Source organism: Ambystoma mexicanum, chromosome 1p (assembly GCF_040938575.1).
Source record: "Ambystoma mexicanum isolate Mex_15411 chromosome 1p, UKY_AmexF1_1, whole genome shotgun sequence".
NCBI lineage: Eukaryota > Metazoa > Chordata > Amphibia > Caudata > Ambystomatidae > Ambystoma > Ambystoma mexicanum.
In genome coordinates this window covers 310,758-336,374 of record NC_090921.1, presented here as the reverse complement: position 1 = coordinate 336,374, position 25,617 = coordinate 310,758, and the positions used below count along the sequence as shown (strand labels likewise).

Genomic DNA, 25,617 nt, shown 5'->3' with positions numbered 1-25,617 from the left:
AGTAATTCACTTTTCATTTTGTTAATTTTAAAACCTGCTTTTTTGCAAAAAAATTCAGTTTGTTCAATTGCTTTATCGATCTGTGCATCTGTACACATTATTGTGACATCATTCATATAGCCCATGCATTTTACTTGCTCTCCTGATGAAAGCTCCTTGGATGTTTTGATCCCTCTTGATTTTTCTGCGCAGGGGTTCCACTGAGCAGATGAATAAAATAGCAGAGAGCGGGCAGCCTTGTCTGAAACCTGAGAGTATACATATGTTCCCCCCAAGAGATGGCAGTTACTCTCACTTGACTAAACACATTATGGTATAATGTCGAGATACAGTCTATGAATTGTGGGCATCCCATTTTGAAGAGTATCCTCTTAAATAACACATGTGACACTCTATTATAGGCTTTCTCAAAATCCAAAGATAGTATATGCAACAATGCTTTTCTTTGTACTGCATGTTCTGGCTCTATTAGACACAGGAGCTGAAGTGACAATTCTGAATTGCAATCCCAACAAATTATCTGACCCCAGAGTCCTGATCAATAATTATGGGGGGGGTGGAGACTGTTGCAAAATCTTTTAATAAAAAGATGTCAATTGGCGAGGGATTGCCTTTCACTGCAAATGTGTTGATTGCTGACATACCCGAGTACATACTGGGGATGGATGTGGTGTTGGGCAAAAGTGTGAATTTGTTTTTGGCAATCGGAAAATACATGTTAGAGTTGTAAGCCCCGTTTTGGTTGGGCATTCAAAATGGAACTCCTTGCATTTACCACCTCCTGCTGAGCCAGTGTGCATAAAACAGTAGAGACTGTCGGGAGGGCACAAAGAGATTGGTGAAACCATCAAGTCACTAGTGAAAGCTGGCATAATGAGGCCAGCAGTTCGTCCATTTAACTCCCCAGTTTGGCCCCTCCGCCGCCCAGATGGGGCGTGGCGTCTGTTGATTTTTGCACCTTGAACAAGAAGGTGCCACCTTTGGCTGTGCCAGACATCATTACTTTGATTGAAAACCTCACAAAAGAATTGGGTGAATGACATGTGGTAATTGATTTGGCCAATGCATTTTTCTCCATTGATATTGATGCTGTATCACAAGATCAATTTGCGGTAACTTGGGGGGAGGGGAGGCAGACAATTTACCTTCACTAAATTGCCCCAGGGGTACTTGCACAGTCCCACTCTGTGACATGGATTGCTATGCAGAGACTTGAAAATGGTGCAGTTGGATGATGTGTATGTTGCACATTATATCGACGACATAATGTTGATCAGTAATGATAAGACACAGGTCGAAGAGGCTGCTGAAAAGCTGATCACACAATGCAAAACCGTGGGGGGGCTATTTATCCCAGGAAGGTACAGGGGCCTGCTCAAGAGGTGACATTTTTGGGTGCAATCTGGTCTGGTTCAGTAAAGAAAATCCCTGAACCTGTAATTGACATGGTACAACAGATGACACAACCAGTGACTAAGAACGAGACACACAAATTCATTGGGTTAATGGGTTTTTGGAGAAATCACATACCTCATTTGAGCTTGATACTGAAAACAATCTACAAAGTTACCAGGAAAAAACATGATTTTGAATGGCGCCTAGACCAGCAGACTGCTTTTCAACAGGCTAAAGACGCTTTGCAGAATTACATCATGCTGGGTCCCATGACACAGAATGATCCTTTTGAACTGGAAATTATTGTCTAAGTGATGTTGCTGTGTGGAGTTTGTGGCAAAAGTAAGGACAGAAAAGAGCGCCACAAGGTTTTTGGTCAAGAAAACTCAGTGCCTATGACAAGATATACTCCGCTTGAAAAACAAATTGCTGCATTGTACTGGGCTCTAGTTGAAACAGAACAAATCACAGTCGAGCAACCAGTGACACTTGGCACACAAATTCCAATCATGGGCTGGGTGCGTGAGGCTGCTGTGGGCGGAAAGAGTGGTGGAGTTCAAGACGCCACTCTTGTCAAGTGGAAATGGTATTTATAGCAATGCACCAAAGCTGGCCGCACAGGGGTTTCTAAGCTGCAAGAACAAATGCTGGAAGCAGTAATTCTGGAAGAAACGCCTGAACCAAGCACTCCTATCACGTTGCCAGAATATCCCTTCAAAGTCGCACCCGCCTATGATACATTGACGGAAGCAGAACAGAATTCTGCATGGTTCACGGGCGGTACTGCAAAGTATGATGAATGGCAAAGACACTGGCAAGCTGTTGCATTCCAGCTCCACTGAGAAACACTGCTAATGAGAGAAGGAGTAGGGAGTTCCAGTCAATATGCTGAATTGCAAGCAGTGGCCTCCGTTATTGAACAAGTGAAAGAGAACACTCCGATATGGGGAGGGCCTGACATTTGGGAAGAGATGTGGCGCAAAGGTGAGAAATGCAAGATCTGCATCAGGCATGTCGATGCACACATGCCTTCGGACACCTCGCTGGCTGCACTGTTCAACAATGTAGCAGATCAAATGGCAAAGATTTGCCCAGTGACAACACCTCAAGAAGCCGAAGTGTTGCAAGGAATGGCAGACTGGGCACACCAGACCACAGGACATTTAGGGCAACAGGGAACTTATGAATGGGCTAAAAGGAGACAACTGCCCATTACTATGGATCATGCTAGGCAAGCTGCCTCCCAATGTCCTGTGTGTTGTGAAGTAAAGCGCTATCCACTGGAAAGGAAGCCTCAAAGCGCTTTGAGAAGAGGTGAAAAAGCAGCCAGTATATGGCAAGTTGACTACATCGGACCTTTGCCGCCAGAAACTGGAAAACACTGTGTTGACAATGGTAGACACATATTCCAGATGGCTGTTGTCCCATCCAGTCGCCCATGCAGATCAACAGGCTACCCTACAAGGAATGGAATATCTCATAAGACACTATGGCATTCCAGATGAAATCCAATCAGACCAAGGCAGCCGTTTTGCGGAACACAATGTGCAGAATTGGGCTCAGGAACAAGGCATCAAATGGACGCTGCAAATCAGTCAGTATCCCGAAGCTTCTGCTCTTATTGAACATAGCAATGGCTTGCTAAAACAACAAATAAAGAAACTGACTCTGACTCACACTCTCAAGGGGTGGTTCAAGCACCTGATGCAAGCACTGTTTGAACTGAACAATCACCCTTTTTGAAACCGGCAAACCCCATTTGTGAGACTGACAAGTGAAAAGGTAGAAACAACAAAGACTCTTATCGTTTGGAAAACTGAAAAAGAAGCAAAGCTGCCTGTACAAGCCACTGCGGGCAGTATTGTACTTGATCTGTATACCTATGAAGATGATGTAATACCAGCGGGGCAAACCAAATCAATATCGCTGGGCATCCGCATCAATTTGCTGGCTGGCATCTATGGTCGCATTGCTGCACGATCCAGTCTGGCAAAGAAAAGCATTAACATTTTGGGAGGTGTGGTTGATCCTGATTATCAGGAAAACGTTTCTGTACTTTTATACAACACTGGTTCATCATCTGAGGTACCATTAACCAAATATGACCGCATTGCACAATTGATTTGTGAGCAAGCATTTGTTCCCCAAGTGATTGAGAGTAAACAAGCCCCAGACACCACACAAAGGGGTGAGGGTGGTTTTGGTAGCATTGGGGAAAAGGTGTGGGTTCATCATGCGAACAAAAAGCCTGAGGCTGGGGAGGTGCCGAGTAAATGTGTGGGAAGTACTTATGTTGTACTGTTGCAAAATTCTGACATGCCTGTTTATATCCCTGCTACTAGGCTCACACCACGAACGTAGTCCTACATGATGGGGATGGGATTTGCCTTCCTGTGGGTGCTCCTGGCCTGCCAAGCAGACACTTTCTCTGTAAAGAACGGGTTGTTGCAAGACGCTACATGGACTCTGAGAATTGCTTGCTCTACACCTGATGCTCCAGTCCTGCGTGATAACAATCGCACTGCAACCTGTGAGAAAAGCGCTACAAATGAGTATCCATATGGAACTGAAGTACTGACTTGGCACATTGTCGGACACCTTTTTTCACTGACACATATCATAGGAGTGTATGAAATTCTAGGCCCAAATGTTTCAGTGAATGGATCCAACAATTTGTTTGATGTTTCTTTTGTCCCAAGGATTGCGGCGAGTGTAATTGCCAAGCTTTTGTGGACTAAGGCTTGACTAAATGCATGCTATACAACTGTGCAAATAAACAGCCACTACCGGATGGTAGTATGTTTATATCAAAAGTTAATATTGTGTATGGCAGGCATGCCACATGGAGAATGGTGTTCTTTAAATCCCAAGAGTGGAAACCGTTCACATGTTAGATTTTCCAGTAGTGAGGCAACATTTAAATTGCAGGAATGTAATGCACGCCTCTATTATTGGCGAAGTGCAATTAGATATAGATTTGTCACGAGGCAATGTTTCCTTATTTCAACCAAGCTGCTACAAATGGAGTCAATTTTTAGGGCCAATTGCTAAATTGCATGTAGCTAGATGACTAGATTAATTAATTGCAGGAGCAGGCAGCGGTGGTGGGAACAGGAGCTTTAAATGCCTTTGACATAGAGATTGTGCGCAATAAATTAGCCACCATGGGTTCTGATGCCAGCGCTGCAATAAAACTACTAGCACAATGGGGCCCACTGATACACCCTGCCCTGCGAAATGCTGCTAAAAGTATTGGCAACTATTGGAGATGGCAGAATTTTAGCTCTGAAGACATCTTTTCAGCCATAAGGCAGGTGAACAAGACTGCCAAAGATACCCGATACATTTTGTGGCAGACATTGTTAAATCAGCAGGTGTTGGCTTTTTGTTCTGAGTGGGGGAGGTTGTCCTTAACCCACTGGCACACAGTTACATTTACCCGCGGACATATGGATTAGACCGCTTGCTTTTGATTGCATGAATAATACCTGCCACGCTTTAATGCAAGTTAGCAGAACTGCTTATGCTTTAGAAATATGGTGTCCTTTCATAATCTTGCCAATGAAAATAAATGGCTCCTGGTGGGTTCCACAAATACGAGGGGAATGGTGAGACAGCCAAAATTACACGATCCACAGTCATACATGTATGCCCTGGAATCAGGGATGAGTGTGTGCCCAAACGGGAAGGATCCCGGACCCATGCATGCATCCCATAGTGGGGGAGTGTACCTGGATGCAGTACCACATTAATGGAACTGACATTTGTCAGATAGATCAACATAAGGCCTGCATAGTTACTAATCATTCCTTGCTTATTAACGGTTATAAATTGCTGGGGAAACCCCAAGTGTTCTGTGGAGATTAAGTTGTGAGTATCCTAGATATCACTACTCACACCTTATATTCATTGACCTGGTGGGCTCACACCTCCTCGCATGCAGAGTTCACGCATATGCTTAACTGGACTCTACCTTATGGGATAATTACCTCCAGGCTTCAAGTTATAAGACAATTTGCTCAAGCTTCTTGGAAAGCTTTTCAAACGTTAGCTACCTTAGTTATCTCTACAGAGTGCAAAATGATGATAGACAAAGATCAGTTCATCCAGACCGCTGATCATGTGCAATCAGTCACTGCTCATCATAGGAGGGACACATTTACTGGATGGTCTACCACCTCTACAAAGTTGCTTAGTATAATGTTGCATCCATTGCTGTGGCTGACGATAGCCCTAATACTAATTGCTATAGTTTTCATTGGGCTTTTGCGTAAAATTATTTACTTCTGATAGAATGACTGAGCTGGAAAAACGTTTGATTGGCTTGCAGCACACCATACATGCTTCTGGACCTGAGTCAGCATTTTTTAGCCCACACTTTGAAAGGGGTGGAATGTAGTGAAAGCATCTAGGTACTAGGTACTCAGTGGGTCAATACCTGCTGAGCTAACTATGCTATCTAGGCACACGGCTTGTTGTGCATGTATAAAGCTTATTCGAAGGGTGTAGAAAAATGCTGCTTAGCAGAGCCTCATAGTCTGAGTGAGCCTGCCTGTGCTTGTGAGAGGTTAACTGCAAAAAGCACATCAGAGCATAAACATCCAGTTCTTGCAAGAGGCTCTGCGCAGACATTAGCAGCCTGGCACTGCCTTCCACCGCGTTCTGCGAACATGGCTTGACCTCGTAGGCAGGTGCACTGATAAGGCGGGAATTCAGGGGAGCTTCCCAAAACAAAGTGAAGAGAGCCAAGGAGCTTGAAAATGTTTTTGTGCACCGAGGGGTCTGTCGAGAAGATTCTCGAAAATCTAGTACATCACATTGATTGACAAGCAGGCCCTAATAAGAAGCAATTACCTGAGCAACGGGGAGGGACTCTTCCTGGGCTGTTTGGACCATGCACACACAAATCAGCACCTGGAATACCAGTCAGCACTGAAAGGCAGAGTCTCTTGCTGTCACATCCCGTCTTCGTGTAGGCTGCCGGAGCTAGGCCAGTCCCAGAGCAGTGGTAGGCACGAGGGTGGCGTTAGTCCTCAGTGTGACCAGATCGCATCAAGATCAACGATTTTTAGGAGCTTAAGAATATAAATATTTGCATCTCACTTGTAACTAATAACCTGCATTGTTTCGCTTGCATTTTAATTCCCGTTTTATTGAAAACTGTTACTTGGATTTAGTTGGCTTATTAGTAAATAAATGCATATGTAAAATCTTCTTGTGAGTGGGTTTCTTCCAGACTGTGTACATTGTGCCTCGCATAGCTTCGAACTTGTGAGGGGTTGTAGAGGATCATAGGGCAATCGGGGCTGGTCCCGGGGTGAGCAAATCCCCTTTCTACTACAACATCCTCTTGAAATACAACACCTGAAGCTGAAATACCGCTGCTACTTGAAGTCCGCAGAAAATGAGCATATCCCAATGCCAAATCCTCCTGTGTACCAAGGTCATCTCTCGCCTCACAAAGATGGAGAAAACGTTCAGCCAGACTCTCATCGTTCTCAGATGTATGCAACACAACCTTACCACCCTGCTCAGGGCCTCTTGGCCATCTCGGCAACATATCTCGTACTACGTTCAAGACTTCCTTTCTCTTCAGATCAGCTGATATATCTACAGCTTCTTTAACCTTATTCTCCTTTTCTTGTAATTTCTCCAGTGTCTATAAGACATGCAGATCTATCATGATACCCCTAGTACACATCGTCCCCGCCTGCAGCTTGTGCATATGTACAGGGAATTGTAGGACATTCCATAGCAATACGGCTTTCCAAATTACAATAGCTGCATCGCAAAGGCTGGTCACAATTATCAACTTTATGATCTGTGCTGTTGCAATTCCGACGTCTATCTTTCGGACAATGTTGCTTCACATGGCCAAATTTCCTATATAATCTGCAATACACAGGCTGCAAGGTTAATAAAGATACCCATTCTGTTCATTTATTTGAAAACCCCTGGGGGTTACACAGGCCTCCTATGCCTGCCGTGTTCTTCAGTACAACTGTAAATCTTCTATTCTCATTAAAGTAACCAAACTTATTTTTTTGCTCGTTACCACCTTCCAACTCATCACAGTAGGTCAATAGCCAATTTCCAATCTTGTCTGCAGACACAAAAGGGTTGTACATGTGCACCGTCAAATGAACCACTTGACGAACATAGAAAAGTTCAACCTCTACACCCTTCAAGGAATCATTCTTCTCTTTTTCCACTTTATATACCTCATGAACGCTGATAGAAGAGGCTTTGTCTGAAAACGTGAAATCATAGGTTTTTGCATACTTGTGCTGCTGCATGCAATACACCTTTTCGAAGGGATTGTGTCCTCCGACGTATTCCTTATCTATGATAGACTCCCATAGCAGTGGTATGTGATTGGAGACGGGAGTAAGAGATGCCATATTCCCCTTTAAGAATGAACAGAGTGTAACACTGCTTTGCCAAATCTAGTCTCTTGACTAGAGGAGGAATCCAGGCTATAAAATTTGGTAAAGGTATGTGCGGACGACCATGTGGCAGCCGCACATATATCTCTAATTGGTACCCCTCTTTGAAGAGCTGAGGATGCTGCGATACCCCTGGTCGAATGAGCCCTTAGATTTTGAGGGGGCTCTTTCCCTGCCAGTTTGTAGCATTCCAGAATGGCTAAAATAATCCATCTGGAGATGGTTTGTTTGGTTATTGGTAATCCTAACTTATGTCCTGCGTAACCTACAAAGAGTTGGTCTGCTTGTCTAATTTTAGCATTTCTACCGATATAAAAACTCAAGGCTCGCTTAGGGTCCAGCCTGTGTAGTCTCTCTTCCTCTTTCCCCGAATGGGGAGGCGGATAGAATGAAGGTAGAGTAATCTTCTGAGTAATGTGAAATTCCGAAACTACCTTTGGGAGGAAGTTAGGCTTCACCTGTAGCACTACTTTGTCCTTGTGAAAAGTTGTATGAGGAGGTTTACAAGACAGGCCTTGTATCTCGCTAACCCTTCTAGCAGATGTTAATGCTACCAATAAAACAGTTTTGAGGGTGAGAAACTTCAATGAACAAGAGTGGAGTGGTTCAAAAGGAGCACCCTTTAGGAAGTTTAAAACTAGATTTAAGTCCCATAAGGGAACATGGAATGGTCCCGGAGGGTAAACATTAGTTAGACCTTTCAGGTATTGTATTACCAATGGAATTTTGAAATACGATGGCTCTTCTGCAGTGCGCTTAAAGATCGATAGCGCTGCGAGATAGCCCTTAATAGTGCCAATTTGAAGGCCCCAACTTGCCAAATAAAGTAAGAAGGATAACACCGCAGGTGTACCACATGAAAAGAGTTCGATATTCTTCTCTCTGCACCAGCTGCAAAATTTATTCCAACGGCAGCGGTATAGAGTCTTAGTTGCCGGTCTTCTGGCCGAAAGCAACACCTCCATGACGTCATCTGGAAGGTTCCAATCCTTGTACCTCAACCTTTCAGATACCAAGCGTGAAGGTTGAGGGTCTTGATGGCTGGATGGAGAACCTGACCTCCCTTCTGCGAGAGAAGATCCTGGAGTTCATGGGTTGGTCTGCGCCTTCACCTGTTTTTTATAGGCATGATGACGTCGGAGTCGATACGGTGGCCGTCGAGGAGCACCTACTCGACGGACGTCGACGCACAGCGCCCTCTACTGGGAAAAAATGTTCCGAGGCCAGCAAGCTGGAGATACAAATATCATAGATAAGGAATACGTCGGAGGAACATCCCATCGAAAGAACGTTACAAGATAAGAAGTAACTTGTTCATCTTTCTCAACTTGCAAATAGTCAAAAAGGACTTTCTTGACAACATAGTCAAAATATTTTACCTGTTGTACATCTTGATGAACCGTAATACGAATCGAATTATGCAACTGCGTCACGGGGGTATGGTCCGTGGTGGTGAAGACATAATGGTGGAAAAACCCACAGTGTGCCTTTAGACCCACTATGCTCTGCCAGTGCAGCCTCTTCGCATACCGCTGAGCAGAAGGATTGTCTTCACGAAGTATGCTTCCGATCAATCCAATTCTCCCAACTGAGGGCCAGGTGGTGGCGCTGGCCGCCCCCTCTCCTCCTCAGGGTGAGTGGGTGGCTGCTTCCACCTCTGTACTGAAAGGGGATCCCAGGCCAGGTAGCAAAAGTTCAAGTCCCTTCAAAGCTAGAACAGTAGCCCAGACCCATGAGCCTGGGGTCTTCAGCTTCAAAGGGGGTCACTCTGGACTGGACAAGCCAGACTACAAAGGGAGTCCCTGCACTCGATCTTAGTAAAAAGGCAGAGAAGCGATGCCCACAAAGGGTTCGCCAGAAAGACAGCTGCTCGGCAGCTCCCTTGCTGACTCGGAGCAACGCTCTGCTGCAGACCCCCAGTTTCCTCGGCCAGGAATAGTGTTTGCATAACCAGCATGCCCGGCGGTATGGTAAGCATATTTTGCATGGCTCTGCCACAAGACTTCCAAGGGTTCCAGAGTGCCAGGTCCGAGACGGCCAAACACAGGCTGCAGAGCTCCACCCAACCAAGCTGCAGCCTTGACCTGGCACTGGCCCTGTCACCAAGCGGCCGAAAGTCACCCTCAGCTGCGCAGGGATTTCTCCCCCAAGTGCATCCCTCTCAGATAAGACTTCAGTTCGTGGCTATTCGGGGCTTTTCAGGGATGAGGCAGGGCAAGGACAGTGTCCCCCATCGCCTCCTTGTGCTGCTGCTCTAGGCAGAGTCTGGCTGACTGGCTGGCTCCTTTGTTTTGCAGCTCCCATGATAATCAAGCAAAAGGGCAGACTTTTTTTCTTCTGTGACAAGACAGCACCTTTTCCAAGACACTGAAGAAAATGCATGACATTTAAACAAAGAATATTGCAAAGTGCTTTTCTTTCAAGAATTGCTCAGTCTTTCTTTTTCACAGCATTGTTTTCCCCGAGTGGGGAAGTGTACCAGTCCTGGAGGTACTGCAATACCAGGTTGGTGCGTGGAGTGGACAGAGGACGTTCCCATTCCATCTCCCTGTTTACAAAATCAATTTAATAAATGGTCCCCAGATATAGGACGTATCAGATATTAAACTGATTTTTTTTTTTTTTCGGTCTCCTTCACTACTTAAAACTGTCCCATTCCTCCAATTGTGAATAAAGTCAATTCAAAACAAACACCAATCAAAAGCCAATCAAAATAAAAATTCACGAATTAAAAGGAAATTTAGATCAAAAACTGTGAAAAGCAAGAATGTGAGCTTTGCGCACTCTAGCCCAGATTATTTAGGTTGTGAGAATCCCCCACTTGTCTTGCTGCCGATAATCCTTTGCTTCACGTAAATCTGATTTCTTGGCATCAACACAAAAGTATTTGTACAAGTGACCGAACATCAGTTGTACACATTCTTGAGGGGTTATCTCTTTGTGCTGGAGCACTTTCAGGCATCTTGCTTGCCACACTGCTTGTTTCGTGGATGTTAATATTTTTATAGAAACGGTCTCCTTTTTCCTTTCCACCTCCCCCACCAAGTCCTTTAAGGACTGCTTCAAAGGGTATGTTTTGCTAGTCAGTCAAAACCAAAAATAATGGTTCCCTCCGAAAAATTGACTGATTTCCTCCGAAAAAGTGACGTACCACTCAACAGGTAGTCCGTCCCTCCCAGGTCCATACTTGAGCAGCGAAAAAGCAATTCCACAGAAAATGCAAAGTCGTTTCATCATGCTTGCACTTTTCTCTCGGGCATTCAGCTGATACAGCCAGGCGTCTTCTGTGCATAAAGGCTTTTATGGGGAGCGCATTGTGAAGGGCTAACCAGGCAATGTCTTTATGTTCATCTGTTATGTTTGAAGAATATAATGATGACCAAGCTTTTTCCAAACTTGTCCCCGAGAGGTTTCCTACTGGTTCAGGGGTTTCCATTTCTACCATTTCTTGTAGTATACATCTCGGAGATCGTATTTCCTGTTTTGCAGAATCTAAATGTTCAATTTGCTGCAAAAAATAAGGGAACACTTAGTAAGGAATTGGTGGGTCCAAAGCTCTGGGACTGATTTTTGTGGTTGACAAACATTGATGCGTATACAAAAGACGGCTGATCGCATAGTTTACATACTCTGCTGGTTTAGATAGAGAGAGGCTAGCAGTGTTGATACGAAAACATGTATAGTGTATAGGTAACACTATTTGCAGGTTTGGTATTTGTCTGCCGCCATTGGCTTGTTGTTTATATAAGATCTCTCTGCACAATCTATCCATTTTAGAGTTCCAAATGAACCCAAAAAATTGTCTTTGGAGCGTCTTATTTTGTATGATTGTAGGTGGGAAAACCAATGCCAGAAACAATATCATAGTGGTTAGTACAGCTTTGATTACGAGTAGCTTTCATTCTATTGATAATTTTCTGATTTTCCCAAAATCGATTTTCTTTTCAATTTTTTCTTGACTTTGAGTACAAGATGTTGAACCCGGTTGAGTTGAAAAAGGATACCTAACACTTGGATTCAGTTGACATGTTGACTTCACATTTTGTCAGGTTGTCCCACGCTCCTATAATTAGTAATTCACTCTTATTTTTATTGATTTTAAAGCCTGCGGCTCTGCAAAAAAGCTGTTTGCTGCACTGCTTTGTTTACAGATCAAGCATCAGTGCACAGTACTGTGACATCGTCCATGTATCCCATACACTTCCCCTGCTCTCACGGTAGGCCAGGGACAAAAGCACCCTTGATGTTTGGATCGCTCTGGATTCCTCTATGCAATAGTTCTACCGAACAGATATAAAGAATGGCAGAGTGGGCAGCCTTGTCTTACCCCTGAAAGGATTGGTATTTTCCCAGAGAGCTGACCATTGACTCTTACTTGGCTAAAAGCATTGTAATATAGTGTAGAAATGCAGTGGACGTCCCATTTTTAAGAGTATTCTTTTGATGAAAACATGCAACACTCTCTCATAAACTTTCTCAAAGTCTAGAGACAGGACATCCAAGGGAGCTTTCCTCTGAACTGCATGGTCAATGGAATCTCTAAGTGTTAGTAGGCGCCCATGTATGCGCCTTTGCGGGACAGCACGTTTGATCCCCCTGAATGAGTGAAGAGATGACAGTTTTCATCCAGTTTGCTAGGATTTTAGCTATTATTTAGGAGCTATATGTGTCGTCAGTTGTTGATGTCTTCTTTGTGACCCTTTTTGTATAGGAGCGCAATGATACCCTGGTTCATAGATGTCGGTAAGGGACCTTTTATCTTGCTTTCCTTATATACTTGAAAGAGATATGGACTGATTTCCTCCGAAAAAGTGACGTACCACTCAACAGGTAGTCCGTCCCTGCCAGGTGTCGTCCCCATTGATAACTGTTTCGTAGCTACTAGCAGATCCACCAGCGTTGGGTCCTCTTGCAATCGTTCTTTTTGCATTGCCGACAGATTATCCTTAAAGACTCAAAATGTGTTACTTGTTCTTCATCTAAGTCTTTTCGAGTATACAATTCTTTGTAAAAATGTTCCGTAACTTTTTGCATTCCTTGTTGTGAAGTTTGTTGTATGCCTATATGATCAATAACGGCTATTGGCATGGATTTGGCAGTTGTTTTCTTAAAAAGAAACAAGTACATGTTTTGTTTTCTTCATATTCTTTAACTTTTGAATGAAATATTATGGTTTTACATTTTGTCGACAACCATTTCTGTATTTTATTTTTTATATCGCGTTTCTTCGGTGTAGCAGCAAAAGGTTTTAATTGTGTTTCTGTTTGATTAGTACTGAAATGTTTAGATGTGAAGATATAGTCGATACGAGATTCACTTTGACCTGCTTCATCTCGCCATGAATACATTGTGCCTGGTGGATTCCTTTTTCTATGCGCCTCAATGAGATAGCAGTCTAATATTTCCATACATTTTTTGAATGATGTATCTATCTTTCGAAGGGATTGTGTCCTCCAATGTATTCCACATCTATGACATATAATGTCCACAGTTGTGCACTTCGGAAACTTGTCAGCAGAGGGTGTCTTGGGTCGAGCCGATATCCCTCGAGGGCCTCCAACGAGGGTCGACGTCACCGGATGTTATATAGAGGACGCACGGCGCCCGTTGCCTCAGTTCCGTTTTTTCCCACAGCGAACGTGTATAGCTTTATGAAACTCGGCGCGCCTCGTGTGTGTCATCGACCTTTATGATGTCTATTTCTTCAACCCCTCTGACTCCAAGGTCTGGGTTCAAGACTTGCCAGGACTGCAAGTCAAAGATGTCGTTGACCGACCCGCACCGTATTTGTTTATGGTGTCTGGGTGAGTCGCACGACACCGATGACTGCTAGAAATGCCAGTCTCTAACCAGCAAGGCCTTGCGTGAAAGGAAGGGGAAGCTCAAGGTAGGTAGGGGGGGCCTCAAAGTCCCATAAGTCTGGATCGAAGTGTAGGGTTTCCACCGACGACTGGAGGGGCGACTCTCCGTGTCGGGAGGAAGCTCGAGGTTCTCGGTCCCTTGGTGCTTCCCACCATTCCTCGTCCTCGCGGCAATCTAGGAAGCGCCGGCACCAGTCACCTTCCCCGTCCTCCTTGGAGGATGGCGCCATGCCTAAGGTAGCCTGTCCCACGAAGTCCTCGACTCCAGAGTTGTGGGCGGCTTTTAAAGAGCAAATGATGGCGATTTAGCAGTTGCAAGGCACGGTTCCTGTTGCGCCTTCTCACAAAGCCGGCAGAGATCGCTCTTGAACCGCGGCTTGCACGCCTTCGGGCTTGCGCTGCAACTCGCACAGGGAGCCCTCGAGGTCCCGTGTGGACAAGAGCAGTCGCAACACACGTGCGTCCAGGTCCCGGTCCTCGTCCCCAGTGAGACCGTTGCAGCCTGTGGAGGTATTGACGCCGGCGTCGACTCATCCGGGACAGTCGGACTCGGACTGTCCTATCAGCCGATGCCTGTAGCGGCGTCGACTCACACGGCGCGGATTCCGGCATCGAAGCCCTCACTGTCTCGACGTCGATGTTCTCGATGCCCTCGGCACTTTTTGGGCGTAATGTGTCTGAGGAGTTTCCTGAGGAGGTGGTTATGCCTAGGAAGGCTTCCTCTAAGTCTGGGAGTCTGGTATTGGGCCCCAGGCCCTCTTCTGTCACTTTGGCTGGGTTTTCCAGATTGGTTGGTGTCTCTGGACCTCAAGGATACTTACTTTCATGTGCCGATTAATCCCAAGCACAGTAAGTACCTGAGGTTCGCGGCTGGCGACTCGCACTTTCAGTTTCGGGTCCTGCCATTTGGATTGACCTCCGCCCGAGGGTCTTCACCAAGCTGATGTTGGTTGTGGCAGCGTAACTCAGGAGAGGGGGGGATTCACATTTATCTATATCTGGGCGATTGGCTGATCAGGGCACGTTCTCCCGAGCAAGCCCTGGATCATCTCTCCGTCACCTGCCATTCCCTGGACAAGCTAGGCTTCTCCCTAAATTTAAAGAAGTCATATTTGACACCTTCCCATCGGCTCCAATACATCGGAACAGTGCTCGACACGTCCCTGGGGCAGTGTTCGCCTCCGCAGGTGAGGGCTCATCACATTCTGCAGATGGTGGACAAGGTTCAACGTGCCCAGTGTCTCCCGGGTTTTGAATTCTTAAGGTTGCTCAGCCTCATGGCGTCCTGCATTCTTCTGGTGCCAGAGGCCAGCCTGCAGATGAGATCCCTGCAGTGGGCTCTCAAGATGCAGTGCTCTCAGTTCTCTGGCAAGATGTCGGATCGCGTTCAGATTCTGCTCTCGGTCGCCCAGGATTTTCTATGGTGGGCCGACGAAGGGAATCTGATGAAGGGGGCACTGTTTTGGCAACCATGGCCGGAGGTGACGATCGTGACGGACGCCTCCCTCACAGGATGGGGCACTCATGCCAACGAGTTGACAGCCTCCGGCCGTTGGTCTCCATCGAGTCCAGACTCCACATCAATCTGTTAGAACTGAGAGCCATCAGGCTGGCCCTGAAGGCTTTTCTACCGTTTGTGCGGTGGTAAACTATCCTGATTATGATGGACAACACAGTGGCCATGCATTACCTCAACAAAAAGGGGGGGGGGGGGCAGGGTCACTCCCATTGTGCAGGGAGGCGATGCACCTCTGGTTCTAGGCCATCCAACAGGAAATCTCGATCTCGGCAATTCATCTGGCCGGAGATGAAAACGCGGCGGACGCTCTGAGCAGGCAGAGCACGGTCTCTCTCGAGTGGGAGTTGGCTCAGGAAGTCTTCGCCCTTTGGTAGATCTCTTTGCCACCAGTGTCAACCGAAAGTGCGAGAGATTCTGCTCGCGGGAATTTCCCCCAAGAGGAGCCTTAGGGAACGCGTTCGTAGTGTAGTGTCTTTCCCACTACTGTACATGTTTCCTCCAGTCCCTGTCATTCCTCGGATGTTGCGTAGGTTCGGTTCTCGAATGATCCTCATTGCTCCGGATTGGGCCAGGAGAGCGTGGTACAGGGATCTTCTCGACATGTCCATCTGCCCTCCACACCGTCTTCCCTACTGAGATGATCTGCTCTCACGGGAGGGGGGGGGGTAAGGTTCTCCATCCAGAGGTCAGGTCTCTCAACCTTCAAGCTTGGTATCTGAAAGGTTGAGATGCAAGGATTGGGACCTCCCGAATGACGTGATGGAGGTGTCGCTTTTGGCCAGGCGGCCCACAACAAAATCCCTGTACCGTTGGCGGAAGTCTGCGACTGGTGCAGGGCTCAGAATGTGGATCCTTTCCAATGTTCCATTCCTATGGTGTTGTCTTTTCTGCTTTCTTTAGCCCACAAGGGCCTTCAGGTGGGTCCCACTAAGGGTTACCTGGCGGCACTGTCCATATTTAAGTGCTCGTCTGAAGAGTGTTCTTACTTTAAGATGCCTTTTGATTTCACAGTTTCTGAAAGGACTGTTTAATGTGTTTCCACCGTCCCCTTTCCAGGTGCTGGGTTGGGATTTGAATTTGGTTTTTAAAGTTTCTGATGGGAGCTCCATTTGAGCCCTTACACTCTTGTCCACGGAGACAGTTGTCTTTTAAAACTGTTTTTAGTTGCGGTTACTTCCGCACGCAGAGTGAGTGAATTGCAGGCACTTTCTGCCAAGCCACCCTTTACTGTTTTCCATAAGGACAGGGTTGTCCTGCGGGTGCAACCTTCTTTTCTTCCGAAGGTTGTGTCTGAATTTCATTTGAGCCAGAAGGTGATTCTTCCGGCATTTTATCCTCCTCTGCATCCTAGTAAGGAAGAGGAGAGGCTCCATAGGTTGGATCCTGGGAGAGCTTTGAACTTTTATCTTTCACGGATGTACCGGGTCAGAGTGGACGATCAGCTCTTTATTGGTTATGCTGGACATCGCTTGGGTCAAGCTGTTTCCAAAAAGACCTTGTCCAGATGGATTATCCTAATTATCACTGAGTGCTATCGTTTGGCATGGAAGGACCCTCCTGTAGGCTTACGGGCTCACTCCACTAGGGGTGTAGTTGTCTCCACTGCTCTACAAAGGGGTGTTCCTATTTGGAATATTCGTGAAACACCACATGGGCTTCTGTCCATACTGTTGTTAAACACTATTCCCTGGATTCCATCCATAGGCAGGATTTGGCCTTTGGTAAGGCGGTCCTCTATTGGGCCATTTGATTGGGTAATCTTAATTCACATGCTAAATTCTTTCCCTCCTCCATAGTCTAGTACTGCTTTGGGAGTCTGTCATAGATGTGGAATTCGTTGGAGGACACAATCCCTTCGAAGAACAAGTTACTTAACTGGTAACGTTCTTTCAATGGGATGTTCCTCCGACATACTCCACATTGCCCTCCCAGCCTGCCCCTCTGGAGAATTTCCTTTGTGATTGCAGCTTCCATTTCCGCAAGGCTGTAGGCAGTTATACTGGCAGGAGACTGGGGAGACTGGTGCCACATGTTCTGGGGGAAAAAAACGAAACTCTGGCAACGGGCGCTGTGCTTTCTATATATAACACCTGGTGACGTCGACCCTCGACGGAGGCCCTCGAGGGCTATCAGCTTGACGCAAGACGCCCTCTGCTGAAAAGTTTCCGAAGTGCACAGCTGTGGACATTACATGTCATAGATATGGAATACGTTAGAGGAAAATCCCATCGAAAGAGTGTTAGCAGTTTGGTAAGTAACTTGTTCTGTGCGGTTGGTGATGCTTCCCCCCAAGGATTTGCGGTCTGCTGGATGCAGAATGCAATTGAAATCAGCCTGCATCTATAATGGGTATTGAACCTGTTAAAAAAAGTTTCAGGGTCTTAAATGATTGTATTCTATCCGCTTTAATTGCATCCGCATAAACACTGAAAAGTTTATGATCTGTGTCATGAAAAAGGAATTCCACTTGTAATATTCTTTGATATTATTTAAATAATCGCTTTAAAATGCTTCATAGTCGCATTATTAGATTTAAGAAGGACAGCCGTTCCTGCATTTCTGTTAACTCACTCCCTGACCATAAAGAAGAACCCAATTGCCAGTCTTTCTGCCATTTACTTAAGTTGGGGTCCTATCCAATGCCATACTCTTGTAGGCATACAATATCTACTTGTAGAAAAGTTAAAAAGGCAATCCTTTTGACAATGTCATTTAGTACCTTGACATTGAACGTGGCAATTTTTAAAAGTATCCATTATTGGTACAGTTTAGGTGTTAGCTTCGGCTGCCTAACTACAGATCGGCTACGGTCTGATGTTATCTTTCTCCTGTGGCTTTTTGATCCTTTTCGAGATGTACCTGGACTTTCGGAAACCGATTCTGAAGAGGAATCCGTTACTTCTCCCAAGACACAGGAAGATTCACATGACCTAATAAGGAAAACAACTCTTAAGGTAGCTGCGTGAATAGGCTCCATCACTGATGTTGTTTTAGGGATAACTTTTCTTCTCTAACAATGGACCGACTCCGGTCTGACTTCTGTTTTCTATGCTGCCTTCTCGAGCCTCTTTGGAATGGTGGAGCATCCTCATCCTGAGTCTCTGGGTCCGAGGAAGAATCTGTGAGATCTATTTTTCTCAGAAGCTTGAAAATCCAAAGGATCCAAAGCATCACTCCGTAAGGCTTCATAAAAATGTGAAGTATTTATTTCCTGTGTGCCCGCAATGACATATTGTTCTTGCAAGTCCAAACTGACACCTTTATGCTTGGTCCTTTTAGACCTAACAGTACTGCAGGCCACCTCAGCTTGATTCTTACATTTATTCGTTTGTGAAATAGTAGCTCTGTCTATAGCCGATTTTGGCTTAATCTGTGGCAACAAGGGATGGAAAGGGGCTGAATTCTGAGAAGGAGTGGTTCATCAATTACTGTAGAAGATGTTGTCATACTTGTTGTTATCTCCTCTTTCCCCACTTAGGCACTAGAGGCCTGGGGTTAAAGGGACTCCCCCTCCACTGTCGATTCAAGTTCCATATCCAAACTAACAGGCAGCATATCCTCTTGTACTACAACACCTGAAGATGAAATACCACTGCTGCCTGAAGTCCGCAGAAAATGTGCATATTCCAATGCCAAATCTACCTGCATGCCGTGGTCATCTCTTGTCTCACAAAGAAGAAGAAAACATTCAACTAGACTTTCATTGCTCTAAAGTGAATGTGATGCAATATTACCACTCTGCTCAGGACCTCTTGGCCATCTTCGCAACATATTTTGTTCTTCAAAGCTTCTTTTTTCTTCAGATCGGATAATACATCTGCCGCTTCTTTAGCTTTATTTTCCTTGTCTCGTAGTTTCTCAAGAGTGTCGATCTATCATGATAATCCTGATGCACATTGTCACTTCCTACAGCTTGTGCATATGTACGTGGAGTTGTAGGACATTCCATAGCAATATGGCCTTCCAACTTAAAATGGCTGCAGCAAAAAGGTCGGTCACAATTTGCAACTTTGTTCTTTACTGTTGTAATTCCGACATTTATCTTTTGGGCAATGTTGTTTCACATGGCCAAATTTCCTACAGAACCTACATGTAAACTCCCGTTCCTTTTAGGTTTCAGCGTGGAAAGAGCTTATTGCCGCATTCAGAAGCAGGCTGTGTAATTCTTAGTGCTTTTTTGTGTCCGCCACTTCCCACACGCTTGTGGTTTTGGGCGCGTAGTTTTACGGGACCCTTGGAATGTAGGTACTATCAGCAGGGGGAAGCAGGGTCATGTATGAGGTGAGTTCACCTCAGGTTCGCAGGGAGCTCCCCTGCTGGTGAGCGAAAATGGGAATGCTGGTTGGGCTTATCTGCCCGATGGAGGATCCTAAGAAGAGAGATGAGGGAGAGAGGAATCCAGGCAGAAGCCAAGACTTATCTAGAAGGCACCGAGGACCTCTGTCGAGTCGGGGACTCCCACCCCCATTCACCCAGGCTGGCTCGCCCCTTCCCTACCCGGGACGGAGTTTGAGAGCAGGCCAGAATAGGGACAGACATTACTTGTTTCACCCCGCATTCGGGCTGATCAGTTGGGGGAGACACCCGAAGAGACAACGGGAACACCTGTGACGGGGCCAGACACAGGCTGCAGTGCTCCACCCACCCAAGCCGCAGCCTTGGCCTAGCACTGGCCCCGTCACCTAGCGGCCGAAAGTCACCTTCAGCTGCCCAGGAGATGCTCCCCCAAGTGCATCCCCCTCAGATAAGGCTTGGCCGTTTGGGACCGTTCTGGGCCTTTCAGGGGTGAGACTGGGCAAGGACAGTGTCCCCCATCTCCTCCTTGTGCTGCTGCTCCAGGCTGGCTGGCTGCTTTGCAGCTCCTGTGAAAAGCAAGCAAAAAGGGCAGACTTTTTTTTTTTTCCTCTTGTGACACAACAGCACCTTTTCCGAAACACTGAAAAAAAATCACATTTAGACAAAATAATATTGCAAAGTGCTCTTCTTTCAAGAATTGCTCAGTCTTTCTTTTTCACAGCCTTGATTTCCCCAAGTGGGGAAGTGCACCAGTCCTGGAGGTACTGCAATACCTGGTTGAAGCGTGGAGTGGACAGAGCAAGCTCCCATTCCATCTCCCGGTTCCAAAAATCAATTTAATATATGGTCCCCAGATAGAGGACGTATCGGATATTAAACTGATAAGAACAGTTTTTTTGAATTAATTTTTTCTTGAACGGTCTCCACATCTCCCCTTACAACCGTCCCTTTTCTCCAACTGCGACTATACGCCAATTATTAAGCCAATCAAAAATGTTCTCGAATCAAACATAAATTTGAATAAAAAACTATCAAAAAGAAAGACCTGAGCGGAGTTCGCCGTAACCCAGATTAATAATGCAGTCAGCGTTTTCCAGTTGTCTTGTTGCCAAAGTGATTGTGCCTTTTCCTCCCCTTGAGCTTTGGCATCAAGGCAATAATACGTGTATAACCAACACAACGCTAAACTGACCCACTCCTGTGGAGATAAGTCTTTGTGCTGTAGCGCTTCTTTCACTAATGATGTGATTTGATGGAATCGTACTTTTTCGTCTTTGCCCCTTACCACCTGTATCCCAGTTAGCACTGCTTCAAATGTAAGGGTGTGTACTACTGTGAGTACAAAAAACAAAGGTTGGAAGTAGTCCCATACCGGCACAGCGAAACCGCAGTGCCATAAAAAGTGCAGAGTATCCTCATCGTTTGCACAGCCCTGTCTGGGACATTCTGCTGATCTTGCAAGTCTTCTTCGGTGCAGAAACGATTTCAACGGAAGTGCGTTCAGTAGCAACAACCAGTTCACATCCCTTTGCGTGTTCGTCCCTCTTGCTTCTGAGAAGACCTTCCATACTTTGTCCAGTCTTTGTCCTCCCAGGTATCCTACCGGTTTGGTGTGTCTTTCAACCTTATATTTCGAAGAATGTCTTTCGGTACGACCCATATTTTGGTTAGTAGTTCTGGTGTGTCTACTTTGTGTAAGAAATTCTTTAGCATTTGTAGAAAACGGGTAAGTCCAAAGCTTTAGGTAGCAAGTTGCTTCTTGGGACAACATTGAATCGTTCCAGCGTGTTTGCTGTTGCATAGCCTATTAATGGAGCAGCCAAAGATGCTGAATGTCTCAAGGTATTAATCACAAACCCCACATAATGTCCCGTGAGGAATAGTTCCAGGTTGGGGACACCCCTACCCCCAAAAGTCTTTAGTTTGTACATTGTAGTTCTTTGCACCCGATCCATTTTTGAGCGCCACAAATCATTGAAAAGGGTTCTCTGCAACCGCTGAGTTTGTCTGGCACTGGGAGGGAAAATTAAGGCTAAGAACAGGAGTATTGGTAAGATCACTGCCTCCCTGAGTAAAACTTTCCCCTCTATTGTTAGACTTCTCATAGCCCAGAAATGTATTTTTTTCTCTACTTTCTGGCATTCATTTATCCATTGTACTGTCTCATCCATTTGCTTATTGAACTGTAAGCCAAGCACTTTTATCTTTTCCTCTGACCGGGCAGGATGTGAGGTTATCCCAAGATCCAACAGTTAGAAGTTCACATTTATGTGTGTTCAATTTGAATCCTGCTACTCTACAAAACAATTCGGTCTGGACTACCACCTGATTTACTGAATGCGCGTCTCTACATAATGCAGTGACGTCGTCCATGTATCCTATTGTTTTGGCTTGTATGGGTGTGCCTGGTACTGGTGCTACTGAATACCTGTGTGTGGACGTAGTCTGATATGTAATGGCTCTATGGCGCATATGTATAAGAGTGCTGATAAAGGACAACCGTGCCCACTCCTGATAAGATAGGTATTTTTTCAGTCAATTCCCCATTTATGCAGATTTGGCTAAAAACCCCCGCGTATAGCGTGGAAATAAAATCGTAAAAAGAGTGTGGGGCACCCCATTTTACCCAGAATTTCCACCATAAAAGGGTGCGAGACAATATCATATGACTTTTCAAAGTCCAGGCTTAGGACCCCTAGAGAGGTCCTGCAATCGTTTGCTGATTGTTTAGAATCTCTGATTATCAGCAGGCTTTCGTGTATGAGTCTTCCGAGAACTGAGCATGTCTGTTCTGCATGCACCATCAGCCTAACTACTGCTCTTAAACAATAGCAATGATTTTAGCTAAAATCTTGTAATCCGCATTCAGCAGCGTGATTGGCCTCCAGTTCTTCACATCTGCTCTGTCCCCCTTTTTGCACAGCAGAGTGACGATGCCTTGTCTCATACTGGGAGCCAAAGTGCCTGACTGGAAACAGACATTACAACTTCCAACATTGCCGGTCCTAGGATGTCCCAGAATTTGGTATACCATTCAATCGGTAAACCATCACTCCCAGGGGACTTTCCTTTTGCTGCTTCCATCACTGCCTTCTGCACTTCCTCCAAGGTGAAAGGTTTGACTAGTGAAACCTTTTGATCGGAGTCCAAATTGTCTTGAACTGGGCTTTTGAAGTCGGCCACTTGATTTTCGTCCAATGATTTTTGCAAGTACAGCTCAGAGTAAAAGGCATTCGCTACACCCAGCATTCCTGGAACAGTGCTCTGCATCACCTCCTGCGAGTCTCTAAATTCAGTCGTTACAACCTTCCGATGTTGAGCTGCTTTAAAGAAGAACCGAGTGCACTTCTCATTCTCCTCAAAGTCTTTGATCGTTGAGTTAAAAATAATGGTTTTACCTTTTTCTTGCATCCAAGCTTGGATCTCACCTTTAACCATTTCTAGTTCATTGTGGACTTCAACTCCCATTTCCTGTAGCTGATGCAGAGTTTGTTGTTTGCTTAACAAAACCTGATCAGTTTCATTACGCAGTCTGGCAGCACACTTTTTTTAAAAGAATTCTTTTGTTCTCCTCTTAAGGTCCTCCCACCAATCCTGTTTAGTTGGGTACAGCCTATGTTGTGCTACCCACTCTTTGAGCAAGGGTCTGAACCTCTCACACGTAACATCATCTTGCAACAAGCATACGTTAAGAGACCATGCGCAGAGTTATTTTGGAGGGTACTCATTTAATGTTAGTTCTGCTGATATTAAATGGTGATCTGAAAAAAGAGTTGGTCTTACTTCAGCTTTTCCTACTGTTAATTTTCTTGAGACAAAAATAAAATCTATACGGGATTGGGCTAGACCGTTGCTCACCCTATATGTTAAGGCTCCCCCTGGTGCCTTATGTACAGCCTGAGTATCTACTAAACAGAAATCCTGAATGATACCTTTTAGGATGTTAGCGGATGGGTCCGGATAACTGAGCCTGCTGGGATGCCACTTCACACTCTATCTGCCTGATGTATGATGCAATTGAAGTCGCCAACAATAATTAAAGGGGAAATTCCAGTACAAAAGTTGCACAAGCCCTGGAAAAGGGTTATGCGGACTTGTTTTATTGCATCCGCATAAATACTCCTTAATCTATGCTGGAGATCATGCCATGTGAATGACACCCGCAGTATCCGACCTGGAATTATTTCCGTGTGTCGGAGGTCTGATGCTATCTGAGAATTGAACAAAATCGCTGTGCCAGCGTTTTTGTTAATATTGGACTCCGATCAGATTGAAGGTCCCCTCGTCCAATCTTTACTCCATTTAGCGTTGGTGACATCCCAATCTAGAGCACATTCCTGCACACAAAAAATGTCACAAGGCACTGTCTCTAGGTAGGCGAATAATGCCAACCGTTTCGTCACATTACTGATCCCCCTTACATTGAGGGACGCAACTCGCAAAGTAGCTGCTTGAAGAGGCTCCATTATTGGTGTGGTTTGAGAGAAAACCTTGCTTCTCTGATGACGGACCTACTCCGGTCTGCTTTCTGTTTCCTTCGCTGATGCCTTGAACCTCTTTGGAATGGCCACACCTCCTCATCCTCACTCTCCGGTTCCGATGAAGAATCAGTAAGAGGTCTATTTTTCACAAGAACTTGTGAATCCACAGGGTCCAAAGATTCACTCTGCAAAACGTCATAAATGTTCGAAGTCTCTACATCCTGTATACCAATGAGGACATGTGGTTCAGCCAAATCCGAATTAACACATTTACTCTTTGCCTTCCTGGAACTCACAACGGTACTCCAGGCCACCTCAGCTTGTCCCATACATTTATTGGTCTGTGAAACAGTAACTCTGTCCTGCTCTGATGTTTCTTAACTCGTGGTGGCAAAGGAAGAGAAGGAACTGAAATCTGGGTAGTGGATAGTACATCAATTCCCATAGGTGTCATCACACTCTTCATCAACTCCATATCTTCTTTCACATCTCTGTCACAAGAGGGCTGTATAGATGGAATCTCGCCTTCCACAGACATTCCAGGTTCCAAATCCATTCCAACAGGTAACACATCCTCTTGCAATACAGCACCTGAAGCTGAAATACCACTGCTGGCTGAAGACTGCCGAAAATTAGCATATTCTAATGCCAACTCTGCTGGCGTACCAAGGACATCTCTTGTTTCACAAAGATGTAGAAAACGTTCAGCCAACCTCTCATCATTCTCAGATGTACACGACACACCTTTACCACCCTGCTCAGGGCCTCTTGGCCATCTCTGCAACATTTCTTGTACTACTTTTAAGGCTTCCTCTTTCCTCAGATCAGGTGACTCATCACATGCCTCTTGAACCTTATTCTCCTTTTCTCTTAATTCCTCCAATGTGTCAATAAGACGTGCAGATCTTTCATGATACTCCTGGTATACGTCATCTCCACCTGCAGCTTGTGCATATGTACGGGGAGTAGTATGACAGTCCATAGCAATATGGCCCTCCAAATCACGATAGCTACATCGCAACAGCTGATCACAATTCGCAACTTTATGCTCAGTGCTATTGCAATTCCGACATCTATCCTTCATACAATTTTGCTTCACGTGTCCAAATTTCCTGCAAAATCTGCAAAAAACTGGCTGATTGGGGTAATAAAGGTACCCATTTTGATCATTTATCTTGAAAACCTCTCGGGGGTGACACAGTCCTTCTATGCCTGCTGTATTCTTCAGCACAACCACAAACCTTCTATCCCCATTAAAGTAGGCAAACATATTTTGTTGTTCATGACCACCTTTCACCTCATCACAATAGGTTAATAGCCAGTTGCTGATATTGTCTGCAGACACAAAAGGATTATACATGTGGACTGTCAAGGCACCGTCTGACGAACATAACAAAGTTCAACCAGTATACCCTTAAAAAAAAAATCATTATTCTCTTTTTCCACCTTATAGACTTCTTGAGCACTGATAGAAGAGGCCTCATCTAAAAAAGTGAAATCATAGGTACTGGCATACCTGTGCTCCTGCATACAATAAACCTTATTTTTCTCCACTTGTAGAGCATCAAAAAGAACATTCTTGACAACGTAGTCAAAATCCTTTACCTCTTGAACTTCCT

At 45.3% G+C, this 25,617-nt stretch overlaps 1 long non-coding RNA gene, 1 other non-coding gene and 1 pseudogene across 4 annotated transcripts in view; 1 reads left to right on the top strand and 2 right to left on the bottom strand.

Annotated features, from left to right (window-relative positions):
- The window catches only part of LOC138563654 (uncharacterized), a 162,295-nt gene extending 155,686 nt beyond the window's left edge, over nt 1-6,609 (top strand). For all 3 annotated transcript variants that reach the window (XR_011299647.1, XR_011299635.1, XR_011299641.1), the window contains one exon: nt 3,738-6,609. This is a non-coding gene — a long non-coding RNA (uncharacterized lncRNA). The remainder of the gene's footprint in view (nt 1-3,737) is intronic.
- Nucleotides 6,610-10,309: 3,700 nt separating this feature from the next.
- Nucleotides 10,310-10,492, bottom strand: LOC138461293 (U2 spliceosomal RNA). The gene has a single exon (XR_011263920.1). It is a non-coding gene; the product is annotated as a U2 spliceosomal RNA (small nuclear RNA).
- A 9,764-nt stretch (nt 10,493-20,256) lies between these two features.
- On the bottom strand, nt 20,257-20,423 carry LOC138461205 (U2 spliceosomal RNA; annotated as a pseudogene).
- Between the last annotated feature and the right edge of the window lie 5,194 nt (nt 20,424-25,617).